General features: G+C 36.2%; 1 protein-coding gene across 4 annotated transcripts in view; it reads left to right on the top strand.

The window, feature by feature from the left end:
* The window catches only part of FHIT (fragile histidine triad diadenosine triphosphatase), a 513,616-nt gene that overhangs the window by 60,026 nt on the left and 425,817 nt on the right, over window positions 1-27,773 (top strand). For 2 of the 4 annotated variants that reach the window (XM_071756165.1, XM_071756168.1), the window contains one exon: window positions 18,236-18,282. The exons of the other annotated variants lie outside the window; for them this stretch is intronic. The gene's annotated coding sequence lies outside the window, so the exon portion shown is untranslated. The remainder of the gene's footprint in view (window positions 1-18,235; window positions 18,283-27,773) is intronic. 4 annotated transcript variants of the gene reach the window in all.

The raw sequence follows: 27,773 nt of genomic DNA, 5'->3' as shown, positions 1-27,773 counted from the left end.
TTAATTAGACTAGTTATTTATATTATGCAAATATGGACTTGGATAATGATTTTTTTAAAGTCTAGGTTCTGCTCAAGGGACCATGAGGGAGGACTTGATGAATTTTACCATTTGGGGGAAGGGTGTTGCTGATGTTTGAAAAAAGGCTGGCAAAAAGGTGCCAGAACTGAAGGCATTCAAAATAGTAGTAATAAACTTTAGCTTTTGTACCAACAAACCCTTTTACCATTCTAGGGTCTCTTCAGGTTTTTGTGAGAACTTTGGAATCCTATTGAATGTTTATAGAAAAGTCTTGTTTTCAATGTTTCAAATAGGTAAAGATATGAGATATGTATGAGAGATGGATTAAGGCCACTGCTGGTTTTCCTCACAAATCAAGATTTCTCTAGACCAATGAAGGGATATGAGGCACTGGCATGATGGTTTGAGAACTTGTTTCCAATTCTGAGTTTGCAGCATCAGCTTGAACAAGGTCATCTGTAGGGATTTTAAAAGCAGAGCAATATTTAAAGAAATTGAAAATGTTTCTGCCATCTGAAACATGACTAAAGCTATCTGAAGCTCAGAGATCAGTGGTATTCTAAAGGCCTTAGAGAGATGCACCTCTGAATTTTAATGCAGTGGTTTTATGTATCACTTAGGATTGCTGGGTTGAAGGTTTGTTTATTTTATAACGGATGGCAATAACTTGCAGACTCTGCCTATGGCTGCAGATATGTTAAAATCCTAGTTGGTAAATCGATTTCAAGGCTTTGGGTGAAGACGTGCAAGTGATTCCAGGTTAAGAGGTTTTGGCTGATTTTCATTGCCAGGCCCTAGGCTAAGAACTTTTATCATCCTTGAAAAAAAGTAAACAAAGTTAAGTCCTATTCCAAAGGAAGTAAATGGTAAATGCAATGTTGACATCCTTCGTTTTCCAAATAATTCATTTATTCTTGAGGAAGAGAAATGCTAATTGTTGGTGAAAAGGCTGCCTAGGTGAGATGGCTATTTATGGGATTCTTTTGTGAGTTAAAGTACCTATCACCATTAGAAAAATATAAAAAGTGGCAAGTATACCAGAGAAATAACTGAATGTAGACATAATGACACGTGTAATGAAAATTTACAAAGCAATAAAATAGATCTTGGCAACACAGATTTCTTTCAGAAAGATAAATGACATATGACATAATGGAAACACGAAGTAGTGTTTTGTGTTACAAGTAAACAACTCCCTTGAGAAATTTGAAGCACCTTGTTAAATGGGAACATTACTCGTGCTATATGGAAATGCACATTTTTACTACTGTTCTGCTCTTCTTATGACAGCATATTTAGATTAGGAAAATGCTTTCTTCTGAATGTAGCTGCACCACTGAATATTCTCACATTGGCATAATTATTACTTCTAGGTGTTACTGTCATGTAATACTGGTTTATATTGGTAAAAAAAGTATTCTGTAACTTGTATTGATAGGTTCAAGTTAATGCCCCATCACTAGTTAACATATTTCAACTTAACTCTTAGGTTTTATCTAAGAGAAAACTCTCAGATTATTTACCATTCTGTTGGTGGGTCTGGATGAGGACAAGTTTGCTGTTACTACATGGGTAGCATAAATGCAACTAAGAACTGCACTTTTGCTGCTGCAGTTTATTCTATGCACTACTCGTAGAGTGTGCCCTTTGTGAAAAAAGTTTTCCTTGTAAAAGTTCTGTTTGTTCCCAGACATCTGATTAGTGGCTGCACCTTATTTCTCACGATTGATTTACTTGCTGACCAGTGCAGACCTTGTATTATGAGAAGGGGAGAGCATCTGATGTCATCTAAACTGGGTTGATGTATATTCAATGGGTGGACAACTCAGTGGATAAGGAGTTGGCTGGAGGGTTGTATTCAAACAGCTGTAGTCATGGCTGAATGTCTACATAGAGTCCAGTGACCTTCAGTCACTGTAGTTTCTATATAGTTGAAAAAACTTTATTTGCAAGATTTTGCAATTTTTTCTAGCTTGTCTGAAATACCTGCTATATCATTCTTACTCAGCTTGTCTCTGCCAAGCCTGGATATCGTATAATAATACATTTATTCCTAATGTAGGTTGCACATTATGTGGAAAGTAATCTGAATTTGAGAAATTATGAAAACATCTTGGGATAAATTTGCATTTGCTCCATGATACTGGAGAAAGAGCATTGACTTAATCTTCAAGGACACCTCAACTGTGACTATCTGGCTGGCTTAAGCCATAGACCTGAAAAATCATTTGTGCAAATCCTGTTTCTTTAGGTTCTTAAATACCTGCTTGAAAGCCATGATGTGTCTTTTGAAGCCTTTGGACTGAAAGAGATGCCAGTACAAACAGGGAAGCAGGAGATGAAGGTTGCAGTGTTGGCCCTACATTACCCAGGCATACTGCAGAACAAGATGTTATGTGCTGTTCAGCTAAGTTTTACAGTACAGTAGTGGAACTGCCAGGAGAGGTAATGAGGTTTGCTGAAGATCTTGACAGCAGGCTAGAGTAAATAGCATAGATGGTGTAACATTTCACTGAGCATCTGTCAGTGTTTAATGCAGTGGGTGCTTCCATGCCAAATGGGTAAAACTTCTTTTTCTCATCTTAATTATTGACAGTGTATTTCCTTCTTATCAACTTTAAAAAGTCTGAAAGATGGCTTTCCTTTAGTGAAGATTTTTTGCTTTTTTTAAGAATGCAAGGCAAATTAGATTTAGGGTTAGATTTAGAGAATTAACATAGTGGGTTTTTTTCCAAATTAGAGCACACTGCTCCTTACAGTGTAGAAATTAATAAAAATGGTTTAGACATTTGTATATTTAATAGTCTTTTATCCGATAAAATGTTCTAGGTGTCATAGTGATCTAGGGAAATGGCACATAGGGGTTTCCCAAGATCTTGGTATGAATTCATGCATTAAGTGTTCTAAGATAACTATTCATCTTACCTAAAAATATCCTGTGTTCTTTCTTTTAAGTGTCTGATCCTTGTTTTTTGCAGATCTTAATGTAAGATGCCAATTAGTTAGTAGAGGTCAACAAAATAACCAAGACAAAAATCAACATTCTTCTTTCCAACCACACCACATTAAGTCTTGCACAGGTTCACAGATTATTTTTTGCTCTCAGAAGAGCTACTTAGACTTTGGTTTAAATTTGCATGACATGAAAACTCTTCAAAGATCTGATTACCAGATTTCTGTGAAATCTGTTTACTGTTGCTGATTTTTAGGATGTAGGTGAAAATTAGTGAACCAGACAAATGAGAATTAGAAATGTCTAGTGTTATGTTTCAAGGACTTTTACCTGGTTTGTTATTACCAAAGAAGATACACTAGGCATGTTGAACAAGAACAGTTTAAAAATTTGTAAATACATATATAAAAAAAATAAATTGCACTGACATTTACAGAGAGCAAAACCATGAAGTTCCAGTTCTAGAATTTTTACTTTTGCACTTGGGTCTGAAGAACTTCAGCTCAGTGGTTTTGCTTCCTTCACTTTTGTATGGATTGGAGCTCCTGACTGTACAAGTCCTTCAGGTCTGCTCTGGGAGAGAATTCTGAGTTTGTTCAGTCAGAAGAATTGTAATACCCCAGTACTGCTTACCTATCCATTCTCTTGGTTCATTAGTTCTGCTGATGTGAACTGTAGGTTCAACATTTCCCCTTTGTCTAAGGTGAGTGCAAAGTGTCTTCAGTGTAGGAGTAAGGTGGTGCTTTAGCAGCATTGCTGTTACTTATGGTAATAATAAGAAAAGTCTCTCCCATCTAATCTCTGCTTATCATATGATCTCTTTTTTTACTCACCTTTATGATGAGAGATCTGATTGATGTGCCAGGAGTGTAGAGTTAGTGCCAGGCTTTAAGCTTTTTTTGGCTAAACACCATGCTTTTAAACGTTCTTTGTAAAATTATTTTTTCAAAATGCAAATAACAGCAATAAAAAGGTTCATTAAATAGTTTGAAAATGTATAATTCCAGATCATGCTGATTCGCTACCCACAGGATGTCATTTTCATCTAAAACTAGCTTGGAGTCTTGAGTAAATTACAAATTTTTCTTCTGTTTTTTAATTAATATGAGCCATGTTTAATGTGTCTCACCATGGCGTTGCTAGCACCCCAAGTTCTTTTGTTTTTTAAATGACCCCTTTTATACATTGTGCTATTAGTGAAGGAGCTCAGTTCTTTACAGGATATCTGCCTTAAAAACAAGCTTTCAGTGTTCTTGTTTTCATTCTCTTGCTCACAGGCAACATAGACTTCTGAAATATTTTGGTAGTTTGTGTGTTGATAATTTGATTTGCAATATACAAAAATTCTTCTTTCTCTACTGGTGAGTAAAGGAGTAAGAATTACAAGTGAGACCCAGAGTAAGGACTGATTGAATTCTTGTGGTCAGTTGTGTGCTCCCCACGTGCAGAGCTGCTGAGATGTGTTGCTGCTGGGGAAGGATTGGTTTACATTGCATTGATGTCAATTTGTACTTTGTATGTTAAAGTGAGCTGAAAAATAGCAGTTGTTTATTTGAACTGCAGTAATATTCTGAGTTTGCAGGCTGATTGAATGTCCCCAGATATTAGAGGTGTGAGGACATCTCTTTTTTCCATCTTTCCTGCTCTTGACATCCTAAAGCTCCATAGACCATCAGTGAACTGGCCCTCACTAGTACCACGGAAATATCAAGTGGTGTGTGAAAAACTGATCTTGAAGTCTGTAATACACAAGTACTGACCTTGTGTGGGTAACACAAATCTCAGTCTAGTGACAAGATGATAAAATTACACTTACTGAATAGGGTCTGGAAAGGAATTTTATGAGAAGTGTAAACAAACCAAAGTAAAGTTTTTACTTTTTTTACAGTTCAGTTATTTCTAAACAGTATAAAATCTCGGTTATCTCTTCTGTGGAAGGGGCAGTTCAGGAAGAAACCTCTCCAGGGATGCTCCTAAAGAAAATCATGATGTTCCCCCACCCCCTCCGTGCGTATTTGGAAAAATAATGTCCTCTTTTGTCCTCAAATAAATGAATTAAAAGGGAAAAAAAGAAGAAAAAATTTTTAAAAAGCATGCCTTGGAGCAGTCACTGGGGAGACTACCAGTGATATTTAAGATAATTGTGGGAGGTGGTAGAAGAGTTTTAGAAGATTCAGTGCTACTGCCTCTTTTCTCAGACTTCCTGCAGACTGCTCATGACAGCTGCTTCGTTGAGATTATTGGTAGTAGCTTTTATTGTAAGAGTTTTAAAGCTATTTATAAATAATGTATGAACAAACCAAATGGCAACATATCTGTGTCTGTACTTCATTAACAGACTGAATATCTAAACTTATGATACTTAAAGGGAAATCCTTAAAGTAAATTTGTGCAACAAATTTTTTTTTGTATTTTTGTCTCCATCTCTGTATTCCTGTGGGTGGGTTTTTAATGGAAGCCTAGTTCTTTATCAAGTTAATTTCGTTTTACTGCACCTTGTACTTGAACTGGAAATTCCTGTACTTTTTGGTTGGATGCTGAAGACGAGAATAACACGGCCTTAAAAGAATCATGGTGCTGCTTGGATCTGGCAGCAGTGCTGTCTTTGTATGTGGATGATTACGTTTTTTTTCTTTGGTTTCACATTTTTCTTTCCTGCCTTTGTATATATTTGTCTCCTATCTCTCTTATTTGTGTAACTGTATAGCTTCAGTTCATTCATGTTTGTGTTTTTTTCTTGTAGTACCAGTTGTCTGGTTTATACCAGTAAACTTAGAGATTTCCTACAGTTGTGTGAGACATTGTAAATCCTCTTTTTCAAATATGAATTCCAGGCTATAATAGTACTTTTAACTTCAGTTACAAATTCTTTGGATTCATAAAATATGAATGCTTCACTGGCAGTTAATCATGTTGGCTCACTGTAGGATGCCTGACTTTTAGTAGACTGGGAATAGAATGTTGGGATTAGATTTAGGTCTGTCTTCTAAATGGAAAATTTGCAGATTATTTTTGTCTTTTATGTTTATTAAATGGATGGGATGCAAGTGGCTGTTGTGTGGTTTTTCGTTTTTGTTTGTTTGCTGCATTCTGAAATGCATATAATGACCCTTTCTCCTTCCCAGTCTTGTCCTCTTAGTCCATTCAAAAAACATAGAAACACCCCAAGCAAAGTGTAAGCTCCCAAGAAGATAAGGAACTTTAGATTTTGGATGAATCTTAGAAAAACGTATTCTCAGTATCTTTACTGAAGATATGTGCAATCACCTGCACTGAATCATCTCCTATTTGCCTTCTGCTGCACAGTTTCACTGATGTGGAAATGTCTGATGGAAAAGAAATTCAAGATTGTTGTCTTTTTACTTCATTGAAAAATACCTAGACTTATACAAAGCTTTCAGAAAATTATTTGCAGTTCATTTAGGGTAGCTGGCAAAGCTATCAATAGATAAGTCAGGTCTTTGCTTGTCTGAAAGTAAAGAATGCGAAAGGATGAATTTTCTACTTGAATTTAACAGCTGCAGTTGTTCCAGGGTGAGCACTGAAAAAACCCTACTGTATGTTTTTCTCTAGATTTTCTCTGCTTAAATGATAATGAGGGGCTGCTGAGGGCATATATTTATTATAATATAAAACAATTTTATTTTTAAGGTAACACACTGTTTTAGGGACTGCTGTCTGATCTGAGCTTTCCTTGGTTACTCTGCCACAAAAATAACAATATTTTCAGATTAGATCCTGCCTTTTTACTGCTATGATTACTAATCAGATCCTATATTTCCTGTGGCTCTGGTGGGAAGGAGGGAGCACCTTAAACTCGGGACCTACAAGTGGTGCGAGTTCCAGTAGTTAACATGGTCAATGTAGATGTATCTTGTGCCCCCTTCCAACTAGAAGGTCCATTATCCAAACTTGAGAGCCTTTGTGTTTTGAGAAAGAAGCTTGAAGGTTTTGTGCTGCATTTTTCACTTGAATACATTATTTCTTATTTCTGAGTGTGAAAGGAATAAATGAACAGTTGAGTGCCAGGTGAAGCTTTCAGATTAATTCAGATTTATCCCAGATAGATTGTAGGTCCTTCATTTAAACTGTATGGATTAAGCCATAAACTCTGTTGGGAAAGCTCTGGCTCAGATTTCATTTTTAGCAGGGCATGGTGAGGATTGTTTCATGTGGGTGCTGTTTTCTTAAGCAGTTCTTCAGGTACTTTCCTGGGTAAAAGATGTGATTTGTGTAGAGGTTGTGATGTGGTAATTATTTGTTTGGTTGGGTATTTTGTGTGGTTTTCATCTGAAAAAAAAAAAATGGTTTAATTTGAAACATGATATGTGCTTGAGGTACAATCTTTTCCAAAGGAGGGCCAAGCAGGGAGTGAATGTTCTGAATTATGTATTTCCATAAAGTTATTGTCTTCAGTTAGACAAGGGCCAAATCTGCTGCAGATTGCTTGGAGAGCTCTTGTCTTTGGACTACAAGGATTTCACAGAATTCCAGAAGAGAGTAGTCTTTTGTAGTGTAAAACTATTAAAAATGTGGATTTTATCCCTACTCTGAATCTCTTCAAACAAATGGGATGTCTTGAAGGATAGAATGAAGCAGACATAATGTTTCACATGTCGCTTTTTTCTCAAGTACACCTTGACAAAGGTGTGCTCAACCTGCTTCACAGCTGGTAACGTTAAATTAACCAACACTGACATTACACTTTGCATATGTTTCATGTTGCTGGGAAAAGGAAGGACCAGTAGATCTAATAAAAGTTGACACTGTCTTTTTAGTCTATGAGATGCCCTTCAACTCTAGGGTTACTTTCATTAATGTGGAATAAAGTAATGATGGTATTTTGTGCTCTGCTGTTGGACAGTTTAGTAATTTTTGTTCTCATTTTTTGCTGATTTTTTTCATTCTTCTTGCTTCCTCTTCCACTTGACTTTCTGCTCTTTTCTTCCATGCTGTAAAATATTTAATGATTCTTAAAGTTCAGGGCACCTTTGTTTGATGTAGGCAATGCACAGTGCTAACAAAACTTCAAGAAGTTTAGGAACGGTAAAGAAAAGACCACGTGGGTTAACAGTTTTCTGTTACAGTTGATGGCATTTCCACTGAGAAAACAGTTTTTAAAATATGCTGCTAACTGTTTTTAGATATTAGACTTAATTAGGTGTTTCAGAAGATCTCTGGTGTTGAAGATATGGGGTAGGAGGGCTGTTCTGTAGGAGAGGTTTCTTCTCTTTGTTTGTATGAAGATAATGTAATGACAGCTCCCACTTCTGGGGTTGTTGTCAGTGGAAGAAGACAGCAGTGCACCCTTAACTCAGAGCCCCTCAAAGTACAGTTACCATTCAGTGCTTTTGATTATTACAGTGCTTGTTCCCTCATTTGTACTTTTTTAAATGTAGGACTGAGAGTATCATGGACTTCAAGAAATAACACTGATTATTTAAAGAATCACTCATGATAAAATTGTACTCTACAGATGATTTTAGAAATCTGGTGCTATTATTCCTTTATTGTCTAATGTAATTACCCGTACACAGAATAATCTAGTTAAAAGAAAACAGGGATGCATTCTAATTGTTTTAATAAATTATGTTAATGCTTTATGAATGCAGTAAGTTTTAGTAAGAAATAATTTGACAAAGTGGCAGCTTGTCTTACAGTGCTAGTAAAAATAACTTCATTCTTAACCTTATTGATAGTAGACTTGAAAAACTATTAGACAGTTTGGGCTCTTCAGGTGCATTGCAGATTCTTAAAAATCTTTTCTCATCAAGTGCCAGTAAACTGTTCTTTGTTTTGTTGTTGGGGAAATCAGGTGACTTTCTAATTTAACTGCACCTACTAAATAGGACAAAGAAACTGTCATTCATCAGGCCACATCTCAAAGATTTAGTACTAAAATGTTTCATGCTGTCCTCTGCTGTGTACTGTGTAACTGTACCTGGGACAAATGTACCTGGATAGTGTGCAGTTGTTTAGTATCTGCTCAGCTGTTTCTCGACCATTTCATGGGTTAGAGCCTTGCTGGTCTGCAGGACTGTAGAGTTGAATCTCTGTATTAACCACAATCATAATTCTGATTCCAATGCTATGGAAGAGTCTCAGTGAGTCTCCCATCTGGCCGATGATGAGGATGTTATTACAGAACACGTGAGTACACAGTACCATGCGAGGATCACAAAGTGCTGACAGACCTGCCAGGCTCTATTTCTTTCCTTAAAAGACCTGGGACTGATTTCTTTCCTTAAAATTAATAAGATTGTGCTTATGGCAACATGTGAGAATGACTGCAATACATTAAAACCACATGAAACAGAGCAGCTGATAGTGGGGATGAGGAAAGAGGATGTAAAATGGTTATGTATATTCTACTCCTCATACTACAAATTACTCTCCCCTATGTAACACCCTTTCATCTGTCCAATGATGTTTTCAATTTATTTTCTTTGCTGACAAAATATTTCTGGCCACTTAAATTTAATAGGTGATCTCTCTTTTTCCAGAAAGAGATGGAGTACTTGGTTCTCATTAAACTGATCTCTGCATTCACTCTTAATTAGATGAAGTACCGAAGGTGGCACTACTTTTTTATATTATCATGTCTCCGGGCCAGAGATGAGTGCCTGCATGATCTATGATTAGTAGCATTAATGGGCTATTTTACTGTTACTTGCTGGCAACAAAGGGTAACAAGAACTCAGACTATTATGTGCTTTATGGTATAATTTAGAAACCTTTCCCTAGACTTTACTTCTTCCATTACTTTTTTTTTTTTTTTACTTTTAATGAAAGACAAAGTACAGAGAGAATTATTTCATCTGTGCCTGAGCTGTCTGTAAACATAGAGTAAGCAGTTTAGAGTTAGGTGCTGCCCATCTGAGAAGGGCTGGATTACCTTTACTGGGTTTGTGTGAACCCTCCATGTGCTTAATCTAAAATTCAAATGTGCATTACAGTGTGCAACTGCATTAGAAATATGTAAGACAATTCAGTATGATAACTTTGGAGAATATAATTTATATGTGGGGGGTTAATTTTTTAGCATCTGGCAAAGAGACAAAATGGGAATTTTACATTAGTTGCTTTTTTTGTAACATTTATGTTGCATTGGGTTTGCTTATTGTTAGTCCAAACTCAAAGCATGGACCAAAGCATGGTAAGGTGTTTACCTCAGAAAAGTTTAACTAATATTAGGGGTTTTTAATGCACATACAGGTACTGCTGTGTTCACTGTTCTGAACTTAATTGCATACAGATTGCTGTGACCTTTGCTCAACCAATTTTTGCATTGATACTGTTTTGAATCATTATTTTACTTAAGATGATTTTTACTGACCTGCTTTAGTAGTGCCACTATGGTTTGTATCAATTATGTGTATAGGGCATCTAAAAATATATGTGGTAGGTATGGTACCTGGAAGGTACTTGTGAGTCATTCAATTTGTAACATTTTTGCATCATCTAAGTTGCTGCAAATATTAATTTAAAAGAATTTTTCCCTTGAAAAGTTTTAGTTTATTTCTAGTAATGAAGCAGGCCTTCAACATTTACTAATATTTATTCTGAAATATTGAAAATTCACAAGTATTAAGAGGAAAATGGTAGTCAGACTGTGTGTTCACCTATCAATAGCCAGTATTGACAAGTTGACTTCAGTGAACTTGCATCTAGAATTGAAACAAACTGTGTATGGTTACCAGCAGGTCACTGCTTCAGGCTCTTTGGGTGGGTAAAACTAGACAGGTAAAAGAACTTTCCCCTCAGTGTCATTCCTTTCTTGCATTATTCAGATGTCATTCTGGATATAGAGCATATTGGATGTCATTCTTTCAATTGAATTCCTTTTGGACAAATGTAGGCTGCTCTGAAGTTCACAAAAGCTGTGCCACTGATTCCAGGAGATCTCCACTGGTATGCATGCTTTAAGTCATGAATGTAGATTGCAGAATGCTGTGTTTTCTGCCTCTTTTGAGAGGAATAAGGAAAAAATAATTCCTCTGCATAAAGCAGCTGTCAATATGAAGTTTTTTACAGGTGTGCAGTGAGGTAACCAGTGTTACCACATCTGCCAGCAACCTGTTGTAAATCATTTTACATGCTCTTAAAAAGTTAGTGCATAATTAACCTTTGCTTGAAAATTTGCTTCCGCTCTTAAGCAGAGTGGAAACCTCCCCAGATGTGCATGAAAAAATATAATGGCTGTTTCTAGATATTTCTTTCCTGAACATATTACAGCTTATTCCCAAGTGAAATTGAAAACCTGTCAGGGTAGCAGTGGCCAATTCTGGGAGGGAACTGACTGATCAGTGTATTGGATTTCATATACAGCCCTGAGCATGTTTGCTGCTTTATAGTGTGTAGCAAAATAGCATTGAAAATTGCTGGTGTTGCCAGGACATGTTCTTATCTTAAGACTTATTTATTTAGGGAAACAAAAAAAGCATGAAAGTCAAAATCCACTCAATACTTCCAGGAATAAGTTTAGAGTAGTGGATGTGGGACCACGTGCAGATATAGGCTATGCATCTGTGGGGTTACCAGCTCCAGGTATTAAAACTGAACATTTTAGTTGTTTGGGCAAATATTTGCTGAAACATAAAGGTTTTGTTCAACTTACCTTGGTTCCTTTTAGCTGATTCTAATCTGTTTTATTTGGGGTGAATGCAAGCCATGAGCTTTTGAAGCTGTTTTTAATACTTGGCTCTGAACTTACAGGAAACCACCTGAAATGCTGAAGAAAGTGACTCTGAAGTTTCTGCCTTGTTTGGCTAGGATTCTGGGCATTACTCTTGTTTAAAAATTCACATTTCTTTGTGCTAGCTGAGGTATAGCAGGTACTTATTTATCTTAATGAGCTGGACTCAGCAGGACTCCTGGGAGCTGTACATTCCAAGTTCAGGCTACAAACTTAGGGGTGGGAAGCCGCATTGTTTATGTGAGCTCAGGAATTTTTTGTGGGGTTTTTCTTGGTTGGTTCGGGGTGTTCTTTTTTGTCTTTTTCTAAAAAGATTGTATAAAGATAGTGAAATAGTAGGCAGAGGACTATTTTAAAGAGGGTTAATGGAATTCCAGGCATTTCACATGAGAAGCAAGGCATGTCCCCAGAACTGGGGGGAGCTGAGAAAATGGGCCATGGTTAAGTATAAAGGTGATGAATCTTTTCATGTGTTTTATTTTTCTTTGGTTTACTGCTTTCCCTGGCTATTGGGCTTGAGGATAGAAATCTGAGGATACAAGTATGTGTCTCCTTTACCTATCTACATTTTTGGAGAAAAGTTTCATCTCCAAGTGCAGTCTCATTGTAAATGCTGTAGTTTGATATATTGTCTATTAGGAAAATATTTGTCTGGGAAGTGAAAGCTAAGTCCTCCTTTACTATAAACAAGAGGAAAGCTGATAGTTTTTACAGGCCAAGCTTTGCATCATTCTCACAAATTAATACTGTAAAGTTAGTGGGATTTTTTGTGTTGTTGGCTTTTATTTACAGAAAATTCTGAAATACAAGAAGTTATGATGAAAATGTGAAATAGCTGTGCCTTGATTAAGGCAAGGATCAGACCTTGTTCACTGTCCTGCTAATTTGTGGTGACAGTTTTTGCACGTTTGCTGTGGTGTTGTTCAGTATTTATGCACTGTCCAGCACAAACTGAGTACCTTAGACAATGCACTTCTGAATATTGCAGCAACTCCCAAATTTGTCTTCAACAATTTTTCAAGAGATCTTTTTTCTTGAAAGACTTTTAAAAAATGCTGATGGAAAAAGATACTTAGAAAAACTGATAAGGCAGAAAGCATTTTTCCCTGAAAACTCTCTAAGAGAGGTTGTGGACACAGACTGTCTTCCAAAACATAACTCTTTCGATATTCCCGTCCTTTTGACATTTCTTAAAAACTCAGTTCCAGAAGTTTTTTAATTATCCTTAGGAATCAAGAGTTTTAGCATGGCTTCATAGTGACCATATAGTCATCATCTTATAAAAAGAGCTGTCTTGAAGCATGGCAATGAGCTGTGATGAGGCTCTTCCAAATGATTTTGAAATTTCTCTATCTCCCAGCTTTCCTAAATTTTACCCTGATGTCTGATAAAGACACTGTTTCAAGTAGTGTGCCAGGCTTGGCAGACACTAAATTCAGCAGAATGTAAATTACATTCAATGTGTTTATAAATCCTTTTGGCATTTTTGTCCTTTTGTAGACTCAGCACACTTTGTTACCCCAGTGAGTCCCATTTACTAGTAGGCTGGAATTCAACTGCATGAGGCACTGTTCAAAAAATCTCAAGCAGTTTGTAGAAACTTTTGATCTTACAAAAATTACTTGCTACTTTATTTCTTAGTGATTTTCTCACTTGATTGTGTATTAGAGTTTTGTTATTGTTACCAAACTGTGGCAGTAACTGTTAAGTAAATATCCATTCTAAAGCTTACTTTAGCAGAAGGTGCTCTTAAATGAGTTTTCTTAGCAACTGCCACTTTCAGGCTTATGCATAAGGATTAAAAAAATATAAGAATTTCAGTTTTCAAACACCTGTCCTGTGGTTTTGAGTTTGCCTCAGCTCATCTTGCTCCCATGCAAAGACAGAAATTTACAAATTTATTATACAAATACATTAATTTCTCACTATATTTTAATTTTTCACATTAGATACCATAGGTTTGACAAGCCGTATTTTAATAAATTCCAAATCAGGACCCCCTTTGAGAGCTGCCTTACAAACCTCTAAGATAAAGTGTTCTCTGATCCAGAGAGCTCCAGACCCTTAGGTGAAAGGAGCAATTAGTATGGGCAAAGAGATGGGAGCATGGAAGTAGAGAACTGAGTTGATGGGCAGGTGCTGGGCAGTCTTCTGAAATGCCCAAACCCTTGTCTGCTGCTGAGCTTTTTGTAGGTGGAACACACAGGCTAAGTGAACTTAAAAGAAACCAAAAAGGATTTTTTTATTTTTAATTTTTTTTTAGAGCTATTAAGCAGCTCTCATTCCTGAATTGCACTGTATTGGTTGGATAGTCTGCACCTAATTCTCTGCTTTAATGACTTGTAGACATCACCTGAACAGAAATGAAGGTTAAATGCTGTCTGACCAGCTTAACTAATACAGACCCATTAACTGTCACTGGTCTCTATGATTAGCCTTTGGTTTAGCAGTTACAGAAAAATGTTAAGTACTCCCATTTGACTTCTCAGAGGGAAAGGAATTTCCATTGTTGTCTGCTTGGTAGGGCTTTATTAGAAGAATCTAGTTCTGTGTATCTTCATAAAAAAGCAAACTCTGTGACTAACAGAATGAGTAAAGAGTACAGGAAAACTGCCACTGTAACAAGGCTTTAGTTTTTGATTTTCTCAGAGCAAACTACAGTTGTCTCAGTTCTCAGGAATGAAATACTGAAAGATTTGTGCTATATTTAAAACTTCTGGTGGACATCTTTCTGTGCATATAAGTGATGGGCTGAATACATTTCCTAGATGTGTTTCATAATTTACGTTTGCTCCATCCTCATACTTATGAATATCTGATGGAGTGGAGGGAAGGTTATGTTACAGGTACTAGGGGTATTTCGGTTGAGATTTCTGATGCAAGTATTAAATTAGTGACAGCTTCAAAAAGACTGGAATTCATCATGAAATACTTCATAAATAAGTAAAAAAAATCTACGGCAGTAGCATGACAGGATTTCAGGACAGCTTTTAGCCTTTAAGCTCCCATCTCATACTTCTGAACATGTCTCACTATTGTGTGGAGCTGGAGTCATTCTTGCTGGAACTTAAGATTAGGGTGCACCAATGTCAGTATTTTAATTAACAACCATTCACATTGAAATTCAGATCTCTCAGATATGGACTATATCTTCCTATAAATCTCTGGTAGGAGTATAAATCATAATGTTCTGGGTGTGTCCAAGGTCGAAAATATAAATCTTAGTTTTTAAAATCTTCAAATCCCTCTTGTTACGTTTTGGAAACGATGGTATATGATTAGTCCCATTGCATGGACATGATTATGTAACAGGTCACGTAAACTCTTCCTAGAGGAGATGCAATCTTTATTACAGTGGTTCTAGTAACTTGCTGAGATGAAAAATTTAGGAAAAAACCCATGAAGCCTCAGAAATTAAAGTTTCCTTCTCTCTTCAGCATTTCAAATGCCAACTCCATCTAAAAACTTCCTGGTACTTATATAGAAGCTATATTTTTGCTTTGAGTTTTCTGGTTTTTTTGTCTGAGCCCTCCTTGAAGAGACCTTGTAATTAATGTGGTTATAAGCAATTAATTACCAATTAATTATTAATATTATATTAATGTTAATTATTAATTCGTTATTAATGTTACTTAATAACCAATCACTAAGTTATTGGTTTCAATTGTAATGAAAAAAAACCCTCCAAAATAATCAAGTTTTTTGCTGCTGCTCATTGAAAAGGTTTTCCTGGGTTCTGCTAGTAAACCTCAGCCTGTACCTTTGGGTTTCAAATCTTGTTTTCTTTATTCCAAACAATGAAAATGGTGGGCCTTGAAGCCAGACCACAGAATAAAAATTAATGAATCTAAGTTTTAATATAATAAGTTGTAATCTTGCCTGTAACCTTTGACAGTTATTTTTAAGTATCTTTTTTTATTGGATAATATATTATTTAGGTATCATGAGTCCATCTTCTTCAGCCTTGAATCTGAAACATACTCTGAGGTACAAATGTGTGTAATGTCAAGGAAGGTCAAATAATTGAAATTTTAGTATAGTTCCAAAACATACCTGGAATATGTTCACAGCTAAAGCTTCTTAATGGGTAGATGCCTGGGCTTTTTTAATGTTTGTCAGTCTCTTCAAAATGTTGGCTTGGAAATTAGTGTTTCTACATTCTCTCTATATAAAGATGTATAGGTAATATATAAGCTGGACTTTAAAGTTGCCTTTATGCTTTCAGGTTCATTAGCTGGAGAAATGTAGAGATCCTTTTTTGAAGGATAAAGACCTGGTATGTTTTAAATGGGATTAATAAGACAAAAATATTTTAGGGTTTCCTTTCATGCGATGATGATTTTTTTGAATTAATATTTGTTTTAAGATTTTTGATTGTATAACTATGATGACTTTTGAAAGAGTAGTGTTAAATCAGGTAGCCATGAGTGATTTTAAAAAAAAAAACAAACAAACACTATTAATTCCTGGAGCACTGGTGAAAGCAGACATAGATATTTCATAGCTTCAGTGAAGTTGGTCTGAATGCTTTTGGAAGTGCATTGTATTCTTCAGTGTTCAGTTGGCTGTAAGTTTTGTAACAAGGGTAGGCTTTGTTATCCATCACTTAGTTTATTCTTATTTTTACTCTGAGGTATGTTTATTACCTTCTCAATATCAGGAAAAATACTATTTTTAGTGCAGACTCTGGTTTAGATATGGTGCTCCAAACTGCTGAAGCTTGGCAGCTGAGGATGTTTTTCTGACTGTTCCCAGTAGCTTGGCTGTCCCAAGTGGTCTTCTCAGGGCATTTTTGGTTTGGTCTCCAAACTCCCAACTCTGGGTGTCAACACTGCCATCTGACAGTTCTGATCCAGGTGCCAGTACTAAAGTGAACATCTGAGAGTGGTTACTGTCAGTCAGGTGTACTTTTAAGGTGTCATTGTGTTTTAAAATACTGTGTCCTTATCAAGCAGAATTTGTACTTCAGAAGCCTTTCTTTCCTATTTGCAGACCTTTCACAATACCTAATGCTGTGTACATTGTTCTTTACTTTTTGCTTACATTTGAGAATGGCATTTTGGAAGAACACAAAACAAAGCATGAATTCTCTATTCTGATTCAACAACAGTTGATCCCAAATATTGGAATTTTGTGTTTCTGGAACATATACTTCTTCATAAATGCTTGTGTTAATTCTGTGAAACTAAATGGGTTTTATTGGGTGACAGTCAATCATACTGATGGCAAGAAAACCATAGGCAAGCTATCAGTGAGGAAATCACTGTCCCACAAAATGTGCACATGGATAGAGGGATTTAATGGAATCCATGAGGTAGTATATAGAGCACTTTCCAGTTTTGTTTGGCACTTTTGACTGACAAAATGCCAGATTAGGTTAATTCTGTTTGTGGTGGCTTTTTACTTATGCTTAGATAAATCTTCCTGTCACAAATTTACAGTAACAGTATGAGTTTTTGCATCTACTTCTTTCCTAAACATTGACATTTTTTTTCTCCAGGCTCCTTTTTCCTAATGATTCATTATCAAATAACATTTGGAAAAGGGGCTGCTGAATTACTTAGCAGGAATTCGGTTATAGGTTTGGCCTTACTCGTGACCTTCACCAAATAGTAAGAGGCAGCTGTGTATGTCTTGTGCATGACAGGAATGTTTAATCTCCATTCTCCTGTAATACACTAATGTAATTGAGAGGGAAATGCATAGGGTCATATTGTCCCTTCCTTGCACACTGCCAAATCACTCTAATCATCCTTTACACTGAGCTATACGATACCAATCTTTTTCTTATCCTTGGAGCTAAATAGTTGTGTAGTTAATATAAATCCTAACAAGGAGCTCTTAGTGTACAGAGATGAGAAATACTTTTGCTTTTCTCTTCTCTTTACTCAATGCATTGGTTGACTGTATAGTAGTGAGAAGTTATTGTCATTTCATGTAACTCCTTTAGGACATTGATCAGCTGTAGTTGTGCTGTCTGTAAGGGTGGAGTTGTGACTCGTGCTGAAGAGCAGTTGTAATTAGCACTCAGAATTCATGATCTCTGGGCTAAGGTTTAAAATAAAATCTGAATGAAAATACGTAATATTGTTCTTGCAAAAAAAACCCCAAACACATATGTATGTTAAGGTTTCACAAAATTTGTGTTTACTTGTTATCTTAAAATGCTGGTATGTGGTACTGATGGAAATGCTTTCCAGTTATGATGCTATTTACTAAATAGACATTCTGGCTACTGGTACTTTAACAGGTAGCTGATAATTGATCCTCTGAATGTTAATGATTATTGAATTTTTTTTTTTTGTTTTATTTTGTTTTGTTTTGTTTTGGTGGTTTTGTGCCAGAAGTATGTACTGTAAATGTACACTTGTTCAAGTATTGGCAAACCCCCCCTAAGAAGTTAAGTGGAGACCGAGTCCCCCCAGACAGAACTGTTCTGAGGAATTCAGTGGGATTCCCATGGAGAATACTATACCTCCTACCAAGGGCTTAGAAATAATTTCTCCATTTAATAATTTTGTGGCCCTCTCTATTAAAGACCTCTAAGTTGTGTTTTCTTCTTTCAGGTAAAGATTGAGTAATACATAGAAGAGGCCTATTTCAGGTTTCTCACGTAAGTGTGTATTTGTCAGATGAACACACAGCTCTGTTTACTGAGACATGAATCCCATCAGGGTTTTCTTCCTGACATCAATGAACAAAGAAATGAGTAACAAAATCCAAATAGCTTATGTATTGTCACAGGGGGAATATACAACACATATCCATTTCAGTATCTTTTTATAGACAGTGTTTGGAAACACCTTGGGGAGGGGGAAAAGAAAGCCACCCCAAAACAAGTAATTCATGGCACAGGAACCGCTGTGAGCATCTAAACCTGGATGCCTCATCTTTGATGCATGATCTCGTGCATCACAACATGTTAGAAACAGAAGGATTAGAATAGATCTGGTAATGCATAACAGCTTTAGGTACTCAGGACACAGGCTGTATAAGGCTTTGTATTTGACAAAGGGATTAGGCTGGAGAGCCCAATCCCCAATAGACAAAGCTGGGGTGAAGGTTATTCCATGATCTGTGGTAGAGTTTATCCCTCTCTATCTCTTGCAAAAATGTTATAATCCGATCACAACAGCAGATTTTATGAAGCCAAGAGGCTTGGCATTGGTAATCAGAATACCCATCTCTGTGCCTTAACCTCTGAAGAGGTTTTTTTCTGAAATCTGTTGTGAGGTACACTTGAATACAGACCTCCTCCTTCTTGCTACTTCTCCGCCTGTTGCCTTCTGCATCTTCCAGTTCTTTAAGCTGATGTTATTTAATGTGGATCTGAACTGGGTGTCTGATGTGGCTATATGAATTTTTAAATCCAAGTTCAGTCAAGCCAGAGTATCTCCAGACATTAAAGCCTTTGCTCTCTTCCATTCAAATACACGTGGCAATAACAGGACCCCAAGAGGTCGTGCTGGTGAGCTGGTAGCTTAATAGTCATTCCCTGAGGGAACTGGAATGAAATTGAGGCCTTTCAGCTGACTGAACTGTCAGTTCTCTGGGGAGGAAAAAAAATCTCACTGGTTTTAAAGGTAAAAGAAAAATCTTAATATTTTCACTTTTTATCAGAAACCACCGTGATACACCTGATTTGGGAAGCAAAGGGGGTTCTTATATTTGGATTTCATCAGTCTTACTACAGTGCCCCTCTTTGATAGGAGGATAAATTACAGTGGAGTAAAATGGAAATGATCAAAGAAAGTGTGAGAGGGAGTGTGTTGTTTCAATACACTGTGATGCCAGCCACAAAGTACCATCAGCTATGGGGCAGGGGGATGTAGGCTATGGTCCCACTCTAAATAAATTTCTTGGTTAATCTAGAAATAATCTAGCTTGTAATTTCTTGACTATTTTTAGGCTCTAAATTCGTAAGAATTGTAGTTTACAAGAAAAAAAACCCAAAACCAAAAAAACCCCAAACAAACAAACAAACCAACCCCAACCAAACCAAAAACCAAAAAAGCCCTCAAATACCCCTGCTTTCCTCCTAACCATAAGTGACCATTGCAAAGGAGAGAAATGCTGACCAGTATTTTTTTCTGTTTGTTTGTTTTGGTTGACCTAGACAGAACAGACTGAAATTTTACCAGAGTTTAAGGTTAGATAAGAAATACAGCAAGGCTAGTTAAGCATGCAAATGGATCAGAAACTCAATAATCTTTCCTTTATGAATATGAATAGGCTAGGACTTCTGTCAGGCTCCCTTGCAGCTCTTAGGATCTTTGATTATCTTGTGTGAGTAAAACTGCTAATACTGAAATGACCTGGGTTTATCCTGCTTCAGGGTGAAAATGAACTAGATAATATCCAGAGGCAGTTGCTTGCCCTTGGATTCACTGAGTGGCATAAAATGAACATGCTGCAGGAGAGTGAGATAGCACACTTCTCCCTCCTTCATTTGTATTTACGTGAAGACAAAGAATAAAGCCATTATTAAATTGGTAATGTGAAAAGAAAAGTTCTTTGAAAATCAATGGATATATTTTGGTTAATTGTTAAGCGTTATGTAAAAAAATTGTTTTGAAATTGATTCTGGTGCAGTAGTTTAGCTGTGGAATAAGCAACTCGAGCAATTGATTTATTGGCAGACTCATACCTAGTAAATGAGTTCTAAATTATTCACTCTAACCAGCAGCTATCACCTATTTTGATATTTATCCCTTTTTCCTTGTATAAAGCTGTGGATGGTCTGTTATAATCAAGACTTCTTGGACATAACTATTTCTTTTTAGTGATGGGAAGAACTTTCTTGTTTTATGCTTTATTTGGGAGATTTCTACTTTCCTAACTGAATGAGATTCTTTTTTTTTAATGGGTCACTTGTAAAAGGGAAGTACAAGGGAAATATAGGGAAATCTTCCTTTTCCATAAATCTTTTATCCCCCCCCACCTCATAAAATGTGTCTTACTCTAGAGAAATGAGGTCTTGTCCAGTGGACTGATCCTCAAAGCGGACGAAATAGCAGGAGACGTTTTCATTTTAGTGACAGAGAGGAACAAATGGAAGTGTCTTCCTTGATCCTAACTTTACAATTACAGTGAGAAAGAAGCAGACACTAGAAACAGAGTCTGTTAGACCCAGCTTGCTCCCCAAAGGTAGTGAAAAGAGCTAAATGCTGCGAATGGTAATTTTGAGGTGGTTTGGGTTTCCTCCCCCACCCCCTCTTCCCTGCTTCTCCCTTCCCTTTCCCCCTTCTTCCCTTGGGAAAGGGGCTGGAAGGTGACAAAAGTTCTCCCTGCATGAAATCTTTTAGTTCTGTGCTTATATTGTGCAAGGGTCGGGTTCCTCTCTGTAAGATGAGCAGCAGCTGATTGTCAGGGAGTATCAATACTGTCTTGCTTGAAATGTACAGCAAATTCCAGATAGCCAAGTGTATTGGTTTTGTCTCCATTTCGAATGTGTGAATGTAGTTATTCAAATGCAGTGGATTAAAGTTTTTAATCCATTGAAATGAGTTTCTCCAATCATCTTGATCTTTGAAGTGCCCTTCTCAGGTAGGAACTGTACTACTCCTTATAAATCCATATAATTGGATCACCTCTGAGGTACATTTAGATCAGTTGTCCTATATGTTAATTTTTTCTTCATTTAATTTTTAAAAATTTATTTAAATAAATTTAATATAAATTTTAAATTTTTTTCAATTTAAAATTTTGCTATTTTTTTCTAAGCCCTAAAATAATGATGTAATAATTTTGGATCTTTGCAGGACAGTGTACGTAGTGTAATGCTCCTGAGGCAGAGAAGTTATAAATTAATATTGGAGATGTTAATACAGGATGTATTTGAAATCAGTTAAATGAATTTGATAAGAGATGCTTGTAACTGTGCATGCTGAGGATAAAACAGATCAGTCTCAGTAGAATGTGTTAGCATAGACAACAACAAATGTTGTTGGAATGGAATCCTGGAATTCCAGGATTAGTTTCCCTCTTACACAATCATTTGGCTTTGGTTAGTAGAGCTTGCTTTTTGACTTATATATGGTATGGTATAGTAGAGCCAATTTTTAATGGAATCATGTAATTTAAACTATTTTTATTGATTCTTTCACTAAAGATCTAAGCATCTGGAGGCATCTTGGTTTGATTGTATTTGTTTCAGTGAGACTTGTTATGGTAACAGTTAATTTATTAAAAAAAACCAAAATCAAATACTTCAGCGTAATTGTGGAGGTTGCCACTCAAGATTATACCTTTGGTTTAAAACACTGAAATTATTGAACCAAACTTGTTAAAGTGAGAGAATCATTAAAAGAGAAGCACAGGCTCTAAAGTAGATGGGAGAAGATTTATTCCTTCACTGAAATGAGCAAGTTTTGAGCAATAACATTTGGAGATAGAATCTCTAAGACCCTTTTCAGCTGTCAAGATCTTGTTAGACTCTTCAGTTTAGTTTGGTGTCAATTTTCTCTTTTGGTGGACTTACGAGGGAGTATATAGGGATGTAATGCTGGTGATTCAAAGATGGATGGATGCAAAGCTCATTTTTGAAAAGGCCAGACATCTGTCTCTCTTTCTTTCTCAGTTTGCACAATAACTGCCTGTCACCTTTTAAAGTTTATATCACTTTTTGCAAAGGTTGTCATAGTGGTTTATTTTCTATTGTAACCGATCTCTGTGTAAAGCATTTCTTCCTACATTCTCTTTGACGATGACCTTTCTTTAGCTTGAGTTCATGCCCTTTGTTATATTTGACAGAATCTTCTAGAGCCCTATAAACCCTACCTTTTTTCTTTTACAAAATTCTGATATAAGTTGGCTATATTTGCTGTTAATTTTTTTTTCCCCTCAAAGGCTAGACCTCATTCCTCTGAGTTAGAGGTTTTTACCACTTACACCGCAACTGATAAACTATGGATACCTTCTATGCCTTACTGGGTTCATGTGCCTCAATTCTATTTAAGTTTATTCAGCTTCATTGTTTACCTTCTAAAATGAAGTCAAACTATAAAATTGTCTTTGTATTGTATTGATTATGTCTTGCTGCAGGGCTCATTCAAGCATCTGTTGATTCCTTTTTGCCTTCCTGTGAGGGAAGGTAACATTTTAATAATTACTACATAGAAGTCAGCTTTGCACTGCACAGTACAATAGAAAACAGGCTTTCAAGGAAACTGTCCTGAAGGTTAATTAGATCATCATGTTTTCTTTAGAAATCTGTAATTTGTAAAATTAACTGTATGGAAGGATTTTGAGCTTTATTATAAATGGGTTTGAAGCTTTTTGGGTAATAGTATTGTTAATGTCCGTGACACTGGCTGGTTTTGTCTTCATTAAATACAGTAGGCTATTATCAAAAGGATTATTCTTATGGTGCAACATAAATTATAACTCTTTGGTGCTTTTTAGGAAGCAATCCTTTTGTTTTAAAGTATTATTTTTTTGGTTATACTTCTGCAAGTACTTTGGCTATATCTCATGGTCCATCAGTCACTGTCCTGTGTACTGGGATTGCTTGCTGTCACTACTTCTTTTTGAGATTTTAAATTTTTGTTATAGTTGTTGTTGTTATTGTCATTATTAATTAACATTGTTGTTCCCTCATCATAGACCTTCCCTCTTTTTATCCCAAGGCTAATTGAGCATAGGAGGTTCCACTTGAATATAAGGAAAAACTTTTCACTGAGGGTGACAGTGCTGGCACAGGCTGCCCAGGGAGATTGTGGAGCCTCCTTCTCTAGAGACATTCAAAACCCACCTGGACATGTTCCTGTGTGACCTCCTCTAGGTGACCCTGCTCCCCCCTGCAGGGGGGTTGGACTTGATCTTTTGAGGTCCCTTCTAACCCCTCACTTTCTGTGATTCTGTAACTGTGAAAAATGTAAATCGAATGAACGTGATCCATCTCAGTGATGACAAAACCTCAAGTCAATGGCATGCATGCTGAGAATATGGAAGTACTGTTATTAAAACAGTTTCAGCATTGAACCACATTGTTTTTATTTCTGTGGTGCTGAATTTTATTTAGGTGGATTGAGCAAGCACTGTCTGTCAAATATTAGCCTTGAAAAAAGTACTTTATTTCAGTGTCCATCATTTGACTATATTTTTATATTTGAGTTCTGTGCCACCCATAAATGGGAAGTTGAACATACTATTTAATTACACAGATATATATATATATATATATAAAAAAAGAGGTAATTGTTACACTTCTTAAAATACAATATTGGATTCTAGATTATTGTACTTTCCTAATATTGCAAAGTAAAGGGTCATCACCAGAGTGTGTTGTGGTGAAAAAGCAGCAGCATGTAGGGTTTAGTAAAGTTTTCTTAAATCTTGCATGTGGCATGTGTTTGGGTTTTTAGGCACAAAAAAAATCCTGTGCAAGTCTAGCTGTATAGGGATAAATGTCATTCTTGTCATAAGGGTATAAAAAGGGAACAATCAAGCCATACTGGAAGTTTTATTTGTGTGGAGGACAAATATTAGTTTCGCCTTATGAAAACAGAAATACTTTCAAAGTATGTTAATATTAAGAAAATTTTACTTTCTGAGCCCTACACTATGCTTACCTCAAATCTGATATCCCTAGCATGGATTATCTTTGTTTGCTCCCAAATAGCTGGCCTACCTTTCAGAGCAGAACAGGCTGTGAATACAAAATATTAATAAGCCAGAAAGATGTAATTCCAAAACAGGCAGTTTTTAAAAGTTGCAGTATGTATACTTAATGCCCAACTGACCTTTTCTGCTATTTCTTAAATCTCTTAAAAATTCATCTAATTTCAAAGCCAGAGTATTAGCCCATTTATATGTAAATTGCCTTTAATTCATGCATTGATTTGAAAGACTAATCCGAAAGATCCTTTACCACAGGTGCCCTTTTTGACACTGTACTTCAGGGAAGACTGTGAAGTGGTTTCTTACGACCTCATATCTACCTGTAGCATAACATCTGCCTACTTCAGTCTGTATAAATCAGTCACAAGAGGAGTGGTTTTCAACCAACACTGAATTACTAACAATGTAACTTTCTTGGTTACAGTTCCAGTTAAAACAGGTCCTATTTAAACCATTGATTGTTTTCTGTTGGCATTCTTGCTTATTTTAGATGTTGAACACAATTAAAGAGCTGATTTATGCACCTTGAATAAGACCTAGTAGTATAATCTAGCTCTTACATGACAGTCTCTAAATATTGTAAATTTTGTAAAACATTCAATATTTATTATTTGCCAGAATTTCATGTCACCACTAGAACTGCTAGAACAAATACACCAGAGCTGACACTGACATCTGCTATTTCCTAAAGTAAAGGTAAAACATTTCCCTTGGCAGAAGGGAGTATACAAAATTGAGATTATTGTATATGATATTTTTGTGATTATAAATGTATATTCTTATCCAATCATGCCCAGAACATGGCTTCTGCTGTACATCTGCTGCAGTATAAATTTCACTGAAGAGGAGAAAGGCTCACCTGGCTTGGTGGGCAGTCCATTATTTACTACTTTGTCACTGTGGCAGGTTATTACTGGGAGACTCCATGATAATTCTGCACAATTACTGCAGTTGTTTATTGCTGATGTATAATTAGCATGTAATATATAATTATAGTGTTGAAGTGAACAAGTGCTATTTTTGTTACTGATTGTTCTTTTCAAATAAATTTAATATTTTATCAATGAAAACTTTATAAGAAAAATGTAACAAACATCAAAGACTGCCTACTTGTTTAGTCAGCAATATGGCAATAAGCAACCTGATGTTCTGAAAAGGTATTTTAGTTCAGGTATTATGAATATTTTGGTCCAAGAGAAAAAAGCCTGCCTTTTTTAATCCATTGAGGCAGTGAAGTATACTATACAGTGCATTATCATTATTATTGTACAATAAGTGAAGACTTTGTGTTGCATGCTTCATATGAGAAGACAAAATACTTACACTGAGTTATAATACAGGAATAATGCTCTGCCAAATTACAGGAAGTCATAGAAAAATGCTGTAACAGAAACAAAAAAGTGTGGAGATAATAACCTCCAAGTTGTCCTGAATCTGTTATTTTTCAGTCATATCAGGATAAATAAATATTAATGGTCTTTGTGTGAGAACAGGGCTGTCTGCTCTCCGACTAGGGCAATTTTTTAAGAACGAGAAGAAGATGCCATCCCAAGTGGTGTTTTATCACACGCTGTTAACAGGCACACAAAGAAACCCCAAACAAACAACAAAACAAAACAACTCCCCCAGAAAAACCCCAGAACAGCTACCCAAAAACCCTAGAGGGGGGAAATCCTGATGATTTCAATCCTAATTGCATTGTATTGGCCTGGATGTCTGTAGCTGTGAAAATCACAAGGATACAATAGTATCTTTGTCTGGTTTGGTTATGTCTGTGGTTACTCTTATTATTTGCTCTGGTGATACAATTGACTGATCAAAAATTAGAAGTAATTAATTAAAGAAATAGATCTGGAAAGGCTACTGAAAATTATCTGCTTATGCCAACAAATGTGGTGGTGTTTGTAGTTGGGTCAAGACTGAGAACTAAGCTGTCTAATGTGAGATTGGTAATTCCAACAATTTTTCTAGATGTGAAGATAATCATTAACAGCTTGGAATGGTACTGCTGGGCTTAATTAGAAACACAGAAGGTCGTGTCCACGTAGAGCTTACTTTGCTTTGTAATCATAGTGTGGTATGACAGAGTAGGATGTTGTTTAATGTCATGGAACTTGCCAGCTTTTGGGTGGTTTGAAAGGAAAGAAATATTTCAATTTGTCTTACACCAGTGAAAGTACAGACATAAATATATATGTAAGGTTTTATTTATGCTTAGGGACTTATTACCAGGAGAACAAAACACAGGAGTACCAGTTCTAACAAGTGAATAAGAGTGAGATGTGGGGGAAAGTTTTGATTAGTGCTTGTATTTAAATATTCTCATTATCTGTTTCTTCTGACTGGCTAACTGTATGGTTAAATACAGCTATTTTTCATCATCTGGAGGTTATACAAAAATGGAGAAGAAAATGCACAAATGACACAAAATTTTGAGTGGTTTTTGAATTAGTGAAAAATGTGTTGAGCTGTGAAGCATGATGAGTGATAATACTCTTGTAGCATTACTGCAGTTTATTAGAGCTATGAATCTGTCCCAGTGATGAAAGCATTTCTGAAAGCTGTGTTCATTATCTTCCTCCCAGCTATGGACTGGGGCTCAGTTTAAGTGACACGAAAAATGTCAGAATTTGATTGCAGAGAAAAAGACTTGAAGAGAAAAAGAAAAAGATTTGCAGAGAAAAAGACTTGAAGTTTTAACTCTGTCAAATGGAAAGATTTTAGCTTTGTGTTTGCAGCGTGCAATGATTTGTAAGGTCTAACCACTGCTCATGCAGATACTTGCCTGATTTTGACTGTGTGCTCAGTATATAAATTTAAGAACTCTTTTTCCTGTAACTCTTTAACTGCTATTTAAGTATAAAGGTGTTCCAGTATAAAATGAAAAGTGGTGCACCAAGTCTTAAATTGAAAATCACTTTGAATAGATGTGAAAAATCAGCTGGAGCTTCCAGTATGGTTTGAAATCCTTGCATCCCCGTTTGGCTGTTGCTAAATGGCTCTTCACCACAGAACACACCAAACCTGTCCCTCAGCAGTGCTGCTTTCTAGTAAAGCCTCTGCTTTTAGGAGGTAGCATTTAATGGGGTGGGACTTGGGACTTTATCGAAGTCAATTCCTCAGAGGTGAATTTATGTACAAACCTGGGAGGATCAGGGAGATTGATAATGATGTATTCACAGGGTAACTGTCAGGAGGCTGCAAAACCAGGGATAAATGAGAATCTTGGCTCAGCAACATAATGCTTCAGAGTGACAGCAAAAATAAGATGACAGAAAAGATTTATATTGATCAAAAGAAATACTAGCCTTGGACTAAAGGAATAAAGGGATTAACAAAAAGTGATGCAACTGGCATTTGGTGACTAAATTCTAATATGACTCAGTGGACACCCCTTGGAAAACCTGTGAATTCATCTGTCAAGGAGAGTTGGATGACTGAAATTCTCCAAGAAAAGTAACTATTGCTGTGAGGACTTGGTGG

The sequence above is a fragment of the Heliangelus exortis genome, chromosome 12, assembly GCF_036169615.1.
Source record: "Heliangelus exortis chromosome 12, bHelExo1.hap1, whole genome shotgun sequence".
Lineage (NCBI taxonomy): Eukaryota > Metazoa > Chordata > Aves > Apodiformes > Trochilidae > Heliangelus > Heliangelus exortis.
This window is presented reverse-complemented; position numbering and strand designations above follow the sequence as displayed.